The sequence below is a fragment of the Carica papaya genome, chromosome 9 (genome assembly GCF_054855325.1).
Source record: "Carica papaya isolate Zhongbai chromosome 9, ASM5485532v1, whole genome shotgun sequence".
In the NCBI taxonomy this organism is placed as follows: Eukaryota; Viridiplantae; Streptophyta; class Magnoliopsida; order Brassicales; family Caricaceae; genus Carica; species Carica papaya.
The window spans coordinates 23,223,010-23,236,383 of record NC_142317.1 but is presented as its reverse complement, the minus strand read 5'-3'; the positions used below and the strand labels follow the sequence as shown (position 1 = coordinate 23,236,383).

Sequence of the window (13,374 nt, the reverse complement as noted above, 5' to 3'; positions counted from 1 at the left end):
ATTTCTTAAAAGTTATTTTAACATTTTACAATTTAATTAAATATAAATTTATCAACATTTAATATTTTTTAGATAAATTTATTGTCTCTTCTTTCCCTCCCCCTATCCCTGATATACTTACTAGGATATTTGCCCATGATTCTGTCAGTTTTTCCCCATGTTCATCCTGTAACCATCTACTCATCAGAGCAAGATTCCGTCAGGGATTTGCGCGGAGGGACTAATCCCACCTTTGTTGCATCGGTGCCACAATGGAATTGATGTGGAGTTTGCATAAAGATTTTGAATGCCCTAACCGACCGCATATGAAGCAGAATAAGAGCTGGCGTTCGTACTAAAAGATTTCAAATGTTGATTCCCCATTTCTCAGGCTGAGCCTCTTTCTTCTGAACAGAGGCTTTCGAACATTAGTGGCCGCCTGAACCCACAAAAAACCTCTCATCCCAGCCATAGAAAACGAACTTGTGTCATAATCCACAAAGCCCCGTAACATGTTCCAAAACTACCTAGCCATTGTCTACGATATATAACCTAGTGGGAGTGAGTGAATTTGTACCCAGAAGAGGCTCAGGTTAATGGCTACTTTCATTGGATGTTTTCCCTCCCTAAGGCAGTGCAAAACCAACAAGTGGTTGTTAAAAGTCCACAGGCCTTTGTTAAGCATTCTTTCGAAATCCATTTTGCAGTAAATTTGTATAAGTAATGGCTAGAACTAAGATCTATAATATTTACTCCATCGATCAGCCTCCACGGGTTTGCCAGTATATTCTTCATTGGTTTAAACTTTATAGTCGCTTCTATCAAGAATCTTCCTACCAAACAGAGGTCATACGACTCTCGCTGTTCAGGGACAAGTTTAGTTAAGTCCCAGCCCCCATCCTCCTCCTCTGCAATGGACAACGATGTCACGCCATCCACCATATCCATCAGTCACATTTACATGCCAATCGAGATACTATTAAGAGAAATAACAATAACTTGTCTATGGTGCGAAAAGGTCTCACTGCTGGAAATAATACCTCTTGTAACCAAACAAAGCAAATAGAGAAGATGGTCATCCAACACTGACTAAGTACTAGACCAAGTCATTTCCTATTTACATTTTATTTACATTTGTAAGTTTCAAAACCTAACCCTCTCAGTAAAAAAGGGAGGTAATAAACTCTATTATGTGGAATGAAGGAATCATCAAGGTAGATCCCTTTTTTGTGCTAACAGTTGTTTGAATAGCCATATGTGCTCGTCAATTGTCTATTTCATGAAAAGAAAAAATTGCCTTTATGGTTCATTTGAAATGGTAATGGGCATTTTGTATTCAATTTTTGATTTATTAGAGCTTGCGACTTTCGTACCAAAAGAGTGGTTGTACAGAATAATTCTGCACATGGTTAATAAGGACTTTTTTGCAGTAACTATGCTGGAAGTGAAATTATAAAACTAAATCAATTTGCGAAATAATAGTGGAAGTGTGAAAATAAAGCAAGGTTTAAGTACTTGACAAGCTTAAGTTAAATTGATATCATATCTTGGTGCTTCTCAAATGAGTTTTTGGTAGGTGTAATAAATATATGATTCTTGTCTGGTCAATTCAAAAAATGTTCAACTATTAGGATTATTATTCATTGTATTTTTGTATCTTTCGAATGGTGAAACTCCCCAAAATGATGGAGATTGTATAGTTTATAGCTTATATTTTTTAAGATAGTTCATAGCTTACATGTTTGACACTATGGAGATCTGGTTTGTGAATTAAATATGTTTATAACATGTAGGTGGAAACAACATATTATGATTTGACTCACTAACCTACATGAATTAGCTATTATTTAAATTTATAAGTTTGTAACTAAGAGATCTTATTTGTTTACCTTCTTTTCTTGTGGTATTTCCTGTTAATTTTTTTTTTCTTGTAGACAATTTTTTATTTTGCCTTACTCTATGCACATGAAATGCTTGCGAAATAATAGTGGAAGTTTGAAAATAAAGCAAGGTTTAAGTACTTGACAAGCTTGAGTTAAATTGATATCATATCTTAGTGCTTCTCAAGTGAATTTTTGGTAGGTGTAATAAATATATGATTCTTGTCTGGTCAATTCAAAAAATGTTCAACTATTAGGATTATTATTCATTGTATTTTTTGTATCTTTCGAATGGTGAAACTCCCCAAAATGATGGAGATTGTATAGTTTATAGCTTATATTTTTTAAGATAGTTCATAGCTTACATGTTTGACACTATGGAGATCTGGTTTGTGAATTAAATATGTTTATAACATGTTGGTGGAAACAACAGATTAGGATTTGACTCACTAACCTACATGAATCATCTATTATTTAAATTTATAAGTTTGTAACTAAGAGATCTTATTTGTTTACCTTCTTTTCTTGTGGTATCTCCTGTTAATTTTTTTTTTTCTTGTAGACAATATTTTATTTTGCCTTACTCTATGCACGTGAAATGCTTGCTCTAGAAGATGGATCAGCTGATCTTATTCGGGCAGTGAATAAATGTCTACTTGCTCATTCATACAACATCAAAGAGTATTATTGGATTGATTTGTGAAAACAGAATGAGATTTATCGTTACAAGACTTAGGAGTACTCATATGATGTAGTTAATAAGTTTAACATTTACCTAGATCAAAATTCTCCTTGGTTGGTGGAATGGATGCCTAATAAAGGAGGTTATCTAATTGAAAACTTACAGGCAACACATATGGTTTGTTGTAAGCAGTCTGGCAACAGCTGTTCAATCACATGCCATACTTGATCTTATTAAAGTGAAATGGGCAGATTTGGTAGTAGACATGCCATTCAAGATATGTTATCCCCCTCTTGGAGGTCAGGAGTGGAAAATAATCACTGGCAGTGATTCTAAGAACACATAAGATATCTACTCTTGTATTATTTATTTATAATCTATTTCTTCATTATCTTCAACATTTCTCACTACATTTCCTTCTAATATAGCCCATAGTCTTACCACAATGGTGATTCTTGCCCAACTTTGTTATGGCAGGTTAGTTTGTTATGCTTGAATATTCTATCTGCTACTAATGTTTTGTTCATTGCTCCAAAGAATCCTTTATAGAAGTTATATTTAGGCATAAGTTTCCTAAGTTGTCATGTTTGAATCTAATAGTATATGGCACCTTATTGATGCTTTATAAAATAAAGTAATAATGAAGGAATGTTGGCAGTGCGGCTTAATATTTTAAAAATGGACTTTTTAAAGCTTACTATTGCATGCATAAAATGAAAAGACCAGAAATCATTGCTAGAGCTGTTGAAGTTGTTGAAAGACACAAATCAAGAGACAAATGCCTTAATACTATGACACGGAAAAAGGAAGGTTCATCGTGAAGCAAGCACGGTTATTCCAGTCATGGTCAATTGTTGGATACCTTGTGGCTAAGCTTCTACTTGCAGACCCAAGTGCGGCCAAAATTCTGATAATTGAAGAGGATTTTGAGCTTGTCAAAGCCTTTTCTTGCGTGATAAGTGCTAACCTCAAGAGAAAGCATGGTTACAAGAACTCCTAAAAGACTTACGTAATATAAGATTCTGAAGTTGCTTTCACACAAAGATAGGTAACTTCAATTTGTAGCTCAGCTTACCCATCTGAACAACTTAAATGTATAAAGGTAATGATAACAGTGGTTTATTTTTCATTTTATTTGGGGGTTAAAGCTTTTGAGCATTAATTCGGGTATCATAGGATCTTAATGTAAAGATGATATGTTGATTTAGGATTAGCATTAGCTTGAAACATCTTCTTAGATTGGAGATTAAACAAATTATTTCCTATTTACAGACTTTATATCATATACATAGTACTATAGGAGTGAAAGGCATTCTTTTAAAGAGTTCACTATAAATCGAGAATACCTTTACATTATTTTAACTCAATTGTTCGATTATGACATTTTCTGTATTTTCTAAATTATTTTGTATTGGTTATGGTATTTTTCTATCTCGTAAATCATCACCATGCCATTTAAATTAATGCTTGACAATAGAACTTTTTAATACAATTCCTCAGTTGATTCTAAATCAGTTGAAAAAATTCGACTCGTATGTAAGGCATCATCTGAGAGAGTGATTAGAGAGTGATGATAAGATATTTCTTGCAAACTCATATTTTTATTCAGTATATATTTTTTGGATTACTACAGACTTGTAAGTTTTTAATTCTTAGCATCAGCTCAGAAAGGAAACTAAACATATAGCATTCAACAACTTTTGTTTCATCTGGTTCTAGCATTAACCACAATCCTTCTCCCAAACTATACCCAAAAAAATATCAAAAACAAAAAAAATAAATATATTTCCAACAACAATAGAAATTAACCTCATATATATGTATATATTTTTAATTTGTAACCTAAGAAATCACATAGAAATTTTAGGTTGTGGGTCAAATTACACTACTCATTGAGAAAATATTTTGTAAAAATAGATATAGTATAGTATAGTATTAGAAGTTAAAATATTTGTATATGTATCTAATTGTCCCATTTGCTTCAATTTCTAAACAAGCTTCACCATTTTTTTAAGAAATTTAATTGCTACATTTCTCCAATATTTTATAGTTTAACAATATATCACAATTTTAATATTTAAACTCTCTTATTTATGTTTTTTGAGAATTGAATTCTAATTGATCCTCCTATATACGAAGGATTATGAAATAAAATTTCATTCAATGAATTCAAGCTAAAAATATAGGTGGTTCAAAAATAAAATTAATGAATATATACGTAATTCAACATGTAAACGATTACTAGTAATTACATAAAAAGTACAAATAGAATCAAGTGAACAAGATAGATTTAATACTACTTTATGTAAATACACTTATATACTTTTAGACATATTTAATTTAGATTGTACTTTTATATTTTTTTATTATTTAGGGTAAAGAGGTAATTTCATAGAAAGTCAAATATGTGATTTGAGTTAGTTCTCGTCTAAAACTTAGGAATCATTTGAAGAATATGACTTCTTATAACGAATATACTTTATAATTACAACCTAATTGTGCGTTATGCATTAGGAAAACAAAAAGAGAACTTACCTCTATAATGCCTCTAGTCTAACTATTGTTTTCCTATTTCATACCTCTATAATGCCTCCAGTCTAACTATTGTTTTCCTATTTCATTTCCTTATATTTTTCCTCCTCTTTCTCCTAATTATTTTCTAACTCTTCTTATATTTCTAGATCACCTAAAATTGATCAGATTGTAACACAATAACAAATGTGAGGATAAGATTATGAAGAAATTATATTGTGGTGAAGAAATTAATAGAACTAATTTTATAAAAGAAGAACTATCTTATTGTTTTCTATCTAAATATTGCATCGTAAATATAAATAATAGCATTAAAGAAAGAATGAAAAAAAAAGCCAAAAGCACCAAGAAAGAAAAAAAAATTGAAGTGTCATAATCTATTTTTAAACTTATATAATAAAATATTTTAGAGTTTTAACATTATTTTTCACTCTAAATTATGTAATCTTTAAAAGAATTATTACAAAATTATACTTAAAAATTATCTAAAGATAGAGAATTCAATACTTACTAGGAGTCAAAATTTAGAGATTTCTTTCTACATTAGTCTTTAAAATTTAAAAATTAAAGAGATAAAAATCTTATTTTCATTATTTTGAACTTATGTAATCAAATATTTTAGAGTTTTAATATTATTTTCGTTATGTTATCTATAAAAAAAACTATTATAAGATTAGAGTTAAAGAATATCTAAATTTAGAAAATTGAATGCTTATTAGAAGTCAAAGTTTAAAGATTTCTTTTCTTCATTAGTCTTTAAATTTTAAAAATTTGATTACTACTTAAGCAATTAAAGAGATAAAAATCTTCTTTTCAAAAAGTAAATATATAAATATATAATTATATTTAAGAAGATGTTATTAGTTTTTCCCTTAATTATTAAAAGTAAAAATATTGATTATGCCTCAATTATCAATAACTATTTTGTAATCTCTATTTAATTTAGGAATTTCGTTGCCATCTTCAATGGTTCTGATGGTTCCTCCTTCAGATTAATTAGCTAGGGTAAACTAAGAGGAAGTTTTTGTGTGATTTCTTCAATCAGATTAATTAGCTAGCAGTGGAATCGAGAGTGGAACGAGGGAGGAATCTGTCAATCATATTAACATCGTCATTGAGAAGAAAGGTAAGTGAAATTTGACTCTCACCACTTAAGTAGAATTTATCTTCTAAATTATTTTAGATATTTTTGGGAAGAAATGAGTTGATATGGGAATAGGGAAATTTTCTTGAAATCAGATTAGAACTAGGAGTAAAAATAAAAGAAAATGGAGAGTGAGATCTAAGGATAAATAGAAGATTAGATGAAATGATGGAATTATTGTGTGGACAGCTATGAGGAGAGGACAAAAGATATATGCTAGAATCATAGGAGGAAAATTGAAAGGATGAGAACGGGAGAGGGATAGGAAATAAAAAAAGAAGGAAATAGTGCTTAACAAATCCTCTACATGATCCACTCGATGGAACAAGAGGTTTAGTGCTTAACAACTGATCTATTTTTCTCTTATTTATTTACCAATCATGTATATATGATCAATGTCGTTGATTGATTTGCATTCAATTTTTTAAAAGGATATGGTAGATCACTTTCTTGCAGCAACGTATGAAATTAAAGGAGATTCTAGTTGCAGTCATACTTATATCTATGATTTGCTTTCCACCTTCATGGCTGAATATGAAATCACCTTATCAGACATGGATAAAGTATTATATTTGTATATAATATATCTCGATATAGAGTTATTAACCATATTTAATTAATTGATTGGTTTTAGTTATTTGGTCTTCTTCTCTTAATTCACTGAGAAAAATTATCTGATGCAAATTTTCCTAAGATTTATGCACTTTGCATCAAGATTAAAGGAGCCTCCTCAAGGAATATAAGCAATACTAATCATCATAGCTCAAAATTTTTTAATTTGGAGTATTTATGCGCGTCATTATTGATCTTAAAATAAATATTTAATAATAAAAATTCTGAAGTACAATTTTTTCTAGTAAAAATTCGTACATTTTAATAGGTAAATGATATGTCATAAGATGTATTGTAACACCTGGTGGCGATCTTCACATCCTCCATCAAAGGCAACCAGATAAATGCTTCAACGAAGATACTGCGCGGTACGTACAAACAACAACATTAATTATTTGTATCTATAAATATATATTATATGATTATACAAATCGTTAATTTATTATTATGATATTCAGCACAATTAGTATCGTGATATACGTACATACATTGTCTATATAGACACGCACACACATATATATTGATAAATTGAGAAGATTACATATATATATATAGACACACACACACATTATATATTTATATAATTCCCAATTATAAGTATCTTCTTTGAAGCTTCTAACATTTCCCCTTTGCACCTTCTTGATCCTATAATATTTCTGCATAAATATATATATACATATATATATATATAGATACCATCTTCATTTTCATCTTTATTAATTTAGAAAATCTTCTTTTCATACTTTAATATGGTCCCAAAATGTTAAAGTATAAGAGCCAAATTCAAATATGAAGGAATTTGGTTTACAAGTTCATGAACCTATTTATATATTAATAAATTAAATATATGATATATTTTTTCTAATCTAAGTAATATTACAAGAGATAATTATATTTCAATAGTATATTAAACATATTCTTAAATATATTAAATAGAATAAAGTATTAAAATTTTCAAGAAGCTATTCATATAACTTATCAAACTCAATTTTATATATTTCCAACTTAGTTAAATTTATTTATTTATTTATTTTTTAAAAGATTTGTGGCCTTCTCTTTTTTGCACAGGTTTTGTGCATATGAAGTCACAATGGCCTTAGAATACTTACACATGATGGGGATTGTTTATCGTGATTTGAAACCTGAAAACATGTTAGTAAGATTCCACAGCCACATTTCGTTGACTGACTTCGATCTCTCATGAAAAGACGATAATTCCACATCAACAATCCACATAATTTTTTATCAAAATGCATCATCAATCACAAAAACAAGTTGTTATCCAGATAATTAACCCAAATTTTTTAATTCATCATGCATTCTACGTAATTGTATCACACCTGCTGTGGCCTCCTGCTTACACCCTTGTCAACACAAATAGAACAATAGTCAACCTATCACGCTGCTGCGGAAATCATCATAGAGCCAATCAATATCCAATCAATGTCTTTTATTGCGATCCACGAGTACTTAGCACAAAAAATTGTGTCTGGTGAACAGTATGGAAACATGATTGATTGATGGACACTAGGGATATTCAAAATTGAAATGTTATATGGGACGAAACCATGTAAGGGAGTTGACTAGGAGTTGCCCCTGGTGAATATTGTGATTCGAGCACTTGAGTTTCCCAAAGAAGTAATGGTTTCAGAGCCAGTAAAGGATTTGATCACACAACTATTAATAAAAGGACCCCACTAAGTAAATGGGGTCCATAATGGGTGCAACGACAATCAAACGACACCAATTTTTTGATGGGCTTAATTGGGAATTTTTGAGATGTATAAAATCATCATTTGTTCCTTCTCCTATATCTTGTAAGGAGTTTGTTGCATTTGATAGTACTATAGAGAGTTCAAAAGATTATTAGTAGGAAGCAAGACATTTATTCTTTAATTTACATGATATATTTTTTTTTTATATATATCAAATTTTAATATTTAAAGAGAAGTGAGATTTAAGTAATCTATACATTGGAGCAAGAAATTTTAATGAAATTCATGTTGAAAGGTTCAATATTTATAAAAATATATAATTAAGGATTTATTGGACCATTTTGTCTAACAAATGATATAACATTTTCAATTGTTCTTAATTAATGTCTTTACTTAACTATCTAAAAGTAATATTAATTTCTCTAATATGTTGTATAAGAGGTAGTAATACTCTTTTAAGGTATTACTTGGATAAAACCGAAATGTATTGCATCGAGGTCCTGATAATATCAAGCAGGACAACTCATTGGTCCTTATGTAGTGCTTCATTACTGCTTATAGAATTTGGGATCAACAATGTTAAGGTTCAAGGGTTGTTGAGGATAAGGAAACTTTTGGCTTTTAGAGCTATTTTAAGATACCTATGAGGTTACAAGATAAATTTTCCAAAAGGTTGTGTAGGGTTTTAAAATTGTTCTCTCATTCTAGACCTATCTTAAGATAACTATGAGATTTTGAGCATGTATTAGGTCTTACTAAAGCTCTAAAACTACGGTGTTACATCTAAATCTTAAGGTTTTAGTCTTTTCTTTTTTTCTCTTAATGTTATGTTGCACTAAGATACAAATTTTTTTTCCTAAAATTTAATTTAGTATAGATTTTGTTTTACTTAGTTATATGGTAAATTTTGTACGAAGTATAAATTTTATACTTCATGAATATTTCTCTGAGTTTAGGTTTATACTTGAGGATGTTTAAGCTTTTATTTTGCATTTGTTTCCTTTCTTAGTTGGATTCAAAAGTATAATAAGAATAATACATAGCTTAGCTGGATATGAGTAAGGACTTCTAAAAGATAGATAATTGTTCATGAACCTCCTCAGTTTTTGCTTCACCTACTTGAGCATGATGGTTTTGGTCATTTACTTGAGCATGATGGTTTTTATTGTTAAGAATAATGATTTTATCTTGAAATAAATAATGTTATATTAGGTGCTATTGTATAACTTCCATTGTATAAGTTGATTCAGTATTAAAAATAGATACAACTAAATTTATAATTCTATCAAACAATAAAATAACCTAATTTGAATGAATTATTTAATATTATAATAAATAAGTGAATCGAATGATGCATATTTATTATTTAAAATATAGTATTTAACGACCAATTATGAGAATTGACACTTTAGAGAATAATGAGAGGTAATTGATGGTGACTACAATGAAATGAAACCAACACAAAAATAAAAGCTTTGGTATCTTGCAACAAAGTAGATCACATTTTCTTTAGGTTTTAAGACAAAGATGAACTATTTTATTTTTAGTTGTTTTTTGGGTACTCCTTTTCGTTGATACAAAAGTTAAGCAACTTTTTTTTCCAAGTAAAGAAATAGATAGGGTGGATACGAAATAGACACATGAATTCCTCTATTTGTCATTTATTACCTAGCAACATTTCAACTTTTGTGATAGTCTATATCAATAGCTAAAAATTATATTGTCTATTGTCTAATTTTTAACTATAATAGGGCCATTTTTAAAGGAACCGGGTACAGATTTTATACTTGATGAATATTTTTCTAAAGTTTGGGTTGTTACTTGAGGATGTTTAAGCTTTTATTCTTTATTTTGTTTCTTTCCTTCTTAGTTAGATTTAAAAGTTTAATCAAATAATACATAACTTAGCTAGAGATGTAGTAAGGACTATTGAAAGATATATATTTATTCATGAGCCTAACTTTTTTGTTGACTTACTTGAGCAAAATGGTTTTTACTATTAATGGATAATGATTTTTTCTTTAAAAAAAGTAAATGTTGTAATGGATGTTATTGTATTGACTTACATTGTATAAACTAATACGGTACTAGAAAGAAATACGACTAATTTTGTAGGTCAATCAAATAATAGAGTAGAACTTAACTTGAATGAATTATTTAATCTCATACAAATGAATAAATAAAATGACGTATATTTACTGTTTAAAACATAATATTTGATGATTGATAAAGGGAATTGATGCTTTAACAAATAATGAGAGGTGATTGATGGCAATTGCAATGAGATGTAACTAATGCAAAGATAGAAGCTTTAATGCCTTATAATAGAGGAGATTAAATTTTTTTTAGGTTTAAGTACATAAAGATGAACTATTTTATTTCCAGCTTCTTGTGTATTTCTTTTTACTGATATAAAAGTTAAATAATTTTTTTTTTCAATTAAAGAAATGGATAGGTTGTGCATGAAATGGACAAGTTGCTTCCTTTATTTGCTGTATATTGAGTTAGTGGCATTTTGACTTTTAGTGAGAAATCTATCAGCTGCTAAAATTGTGTCGTCTATTGTCTAATTTTTAGTTGGATTTAAAAGTAACTTTCATTCCACATTTTGTTTCTCTTATTCTAAATTGGATGTAAATGTGTAATTAGATAGTATATAACATAGCCAAAGATATAATAAGGACTTCTAAAAGATATATAGTTGTTCACGAGTCTTAGTTTTTTGTTCACTTGCTTAAGCAAAATAGTTTTTATCCATGTGTTTTTTAAAAAGGAAAAAGTAAATGTTGCATTGGATGTTATTGTACTGACGTTCATTATTTGCTGACTTATTTAGTACTAGAAAGAAATACGACTAAATTTATAGTTCAGTCAAATAATAAAGTATGGTTTAACTTCAATAAATAATTTAATCTCATACAAATGAGTGAATCAAGTAACGTATATTTATTGTTTAAAATACAATATTTAATGACTGATTAGGAAAAATGATACTTCAATGAATAACGAGAGATGATGGGTGAGGACTGCAATGAGATGCAACTAACAAAGAGAGAGAAGTTTTGGTGTCTTGCGACAGAGGAGATCGAATTTTCTTTAGATTTTAGAACATAAAAATAAACTATTTTATTTTGGTTTCTTTTGTACTTTTTTTTGTCCATATAAAAGTTAAATAATTTTTTTTCAAATAAAGAAATGGACAGGTTGTGCATGAAATAGATACGTGGCTTCCTCTATTTGCCGCAAATTTATGTTGCAGCATTTTGACTTTTTATGACAATATAAATTCCCTGGTAAAATTTTATTGTCTATTGTCTAATTTTTAGCAGCAATTAATTGTTCTCAAAGGTGCCAATATAATGCCTTTTATCAGTTGAAGTAATTTATTTGGAGCAAAACCATATTTATTGTTTATACAATATTAAAATGGATTAAATTAAACTCTTGTTTTCTTTTAAAAAAAATATAAAACTATTGGCAAAATTAATCAAAATTTAGAACACAAAATTCAAAAATATGCAAGTTCATTAATGCATACAATATTGATAATGTAAATATTTAATCACTAGAAATGACCTTGATTATTGGCAATCTGTTATAAAAACTAAACTCATTATAACTCTCCACCCCTTTTGGTGAGCACTGCTCATTCGAAAAGAGAAACAATCTCCTTCCTCTCGGCAAAACAATTTTTCTCTTCTCCAATCGTTTCGGATAAGATGGATCGAAGCACACAGCTCCTCAACATGATCAACTCGATAGAATAAGAGGTTTAATGCTTAACATCTTATCTATTTTTCTCTTATCATTTTACCGATCATGTATAAATATCGATATTGTTGAATGATTTGCATTTGAACTGCTAAGCTACGTTCGTTGGCGGTGTAAAATTGTGTGATCAGCAGAGTTATTTTTTGTTTTTTACTAGGTTTACTCATAATCACCATTTTATTCTTTGAGCCAATCGGTCCACTAAGGAGTAAGCTCTCCCTACTAAAGCAGCTGCATTCTCAGGGCTCAAATTAAAGACCTCTAGTTAAGCTAGCATGGTGCCGAACTGCTAAGCTACACCCCTTGGTGGTGTAAAATTGAGTGATCAGCTGAGTATTTTATTATTATTACTATTTTTATTGCATATAGATATATCTAATTCTATACCAAATATGCTTTCTTTTGTAAGGAATTATTCAATTTAGATAAAAGAACGAATTTCACGACTCAAAGGATGTAGAAGATCCTAAACTCTTAAAACTTGAATGAACTAAATAAGGTCAAATACTTCCATTGCTAAACTGTTTCTACAAACAATCTTATCCCATTATATATAGATTTAATGCCATAATTATCATCATAGGTAGTCATGACACAATAGGACATATCAAGATCGAACCATAGAACTTCATTAAGATTTAATAAAGATTTAGATGATAATAACAAATATATAATTAGAATACCACTCCCCCACACTTAATTGCGACTATGTCCCCATAGTTCGTAAAGCAAAAAAATAAAAGGCAATGACAACAAAAGAAACAAAACTTCCCTAAAATTTTGATGGAGTAGCATCCATTGCAGCCTCAGTGAAGTTTGCAAAAAAAAAGAACCTAAAAACATACTAACAACACTAAAGGAAACTAAGCAAGAAAATTAGTGGTAAAGGAGAGAAGGGAACTAAAAGATATAATAGGTAAAGATAAACTGAAAAACAAACATAAAGAAAATGAAAATAAAAAATAAAATAAAATAAAATAAAAACAAAAGTGAGACTAACTGTCTGATGGTGGGTAGGGTGGGAGCTGGAATCCTATATGCTGAAAGAATGCCATCATA

General features: G+C 29.2%; 1 pseudogene; it reads left to right on the top strand.

The window, feature by feature from the left end:
* The first annotated feature begins 2,986 nt into the window (after window positions 1–2,986).
* Window positions 2,987–8,699, top strand: LOC148240202 (serine/threonine-protein kinase AGC1-7 pseudogene; annotated as a pseudogene).
* Window positions 8,700–13,374: the final 4,675 nt, after the last annotated feature.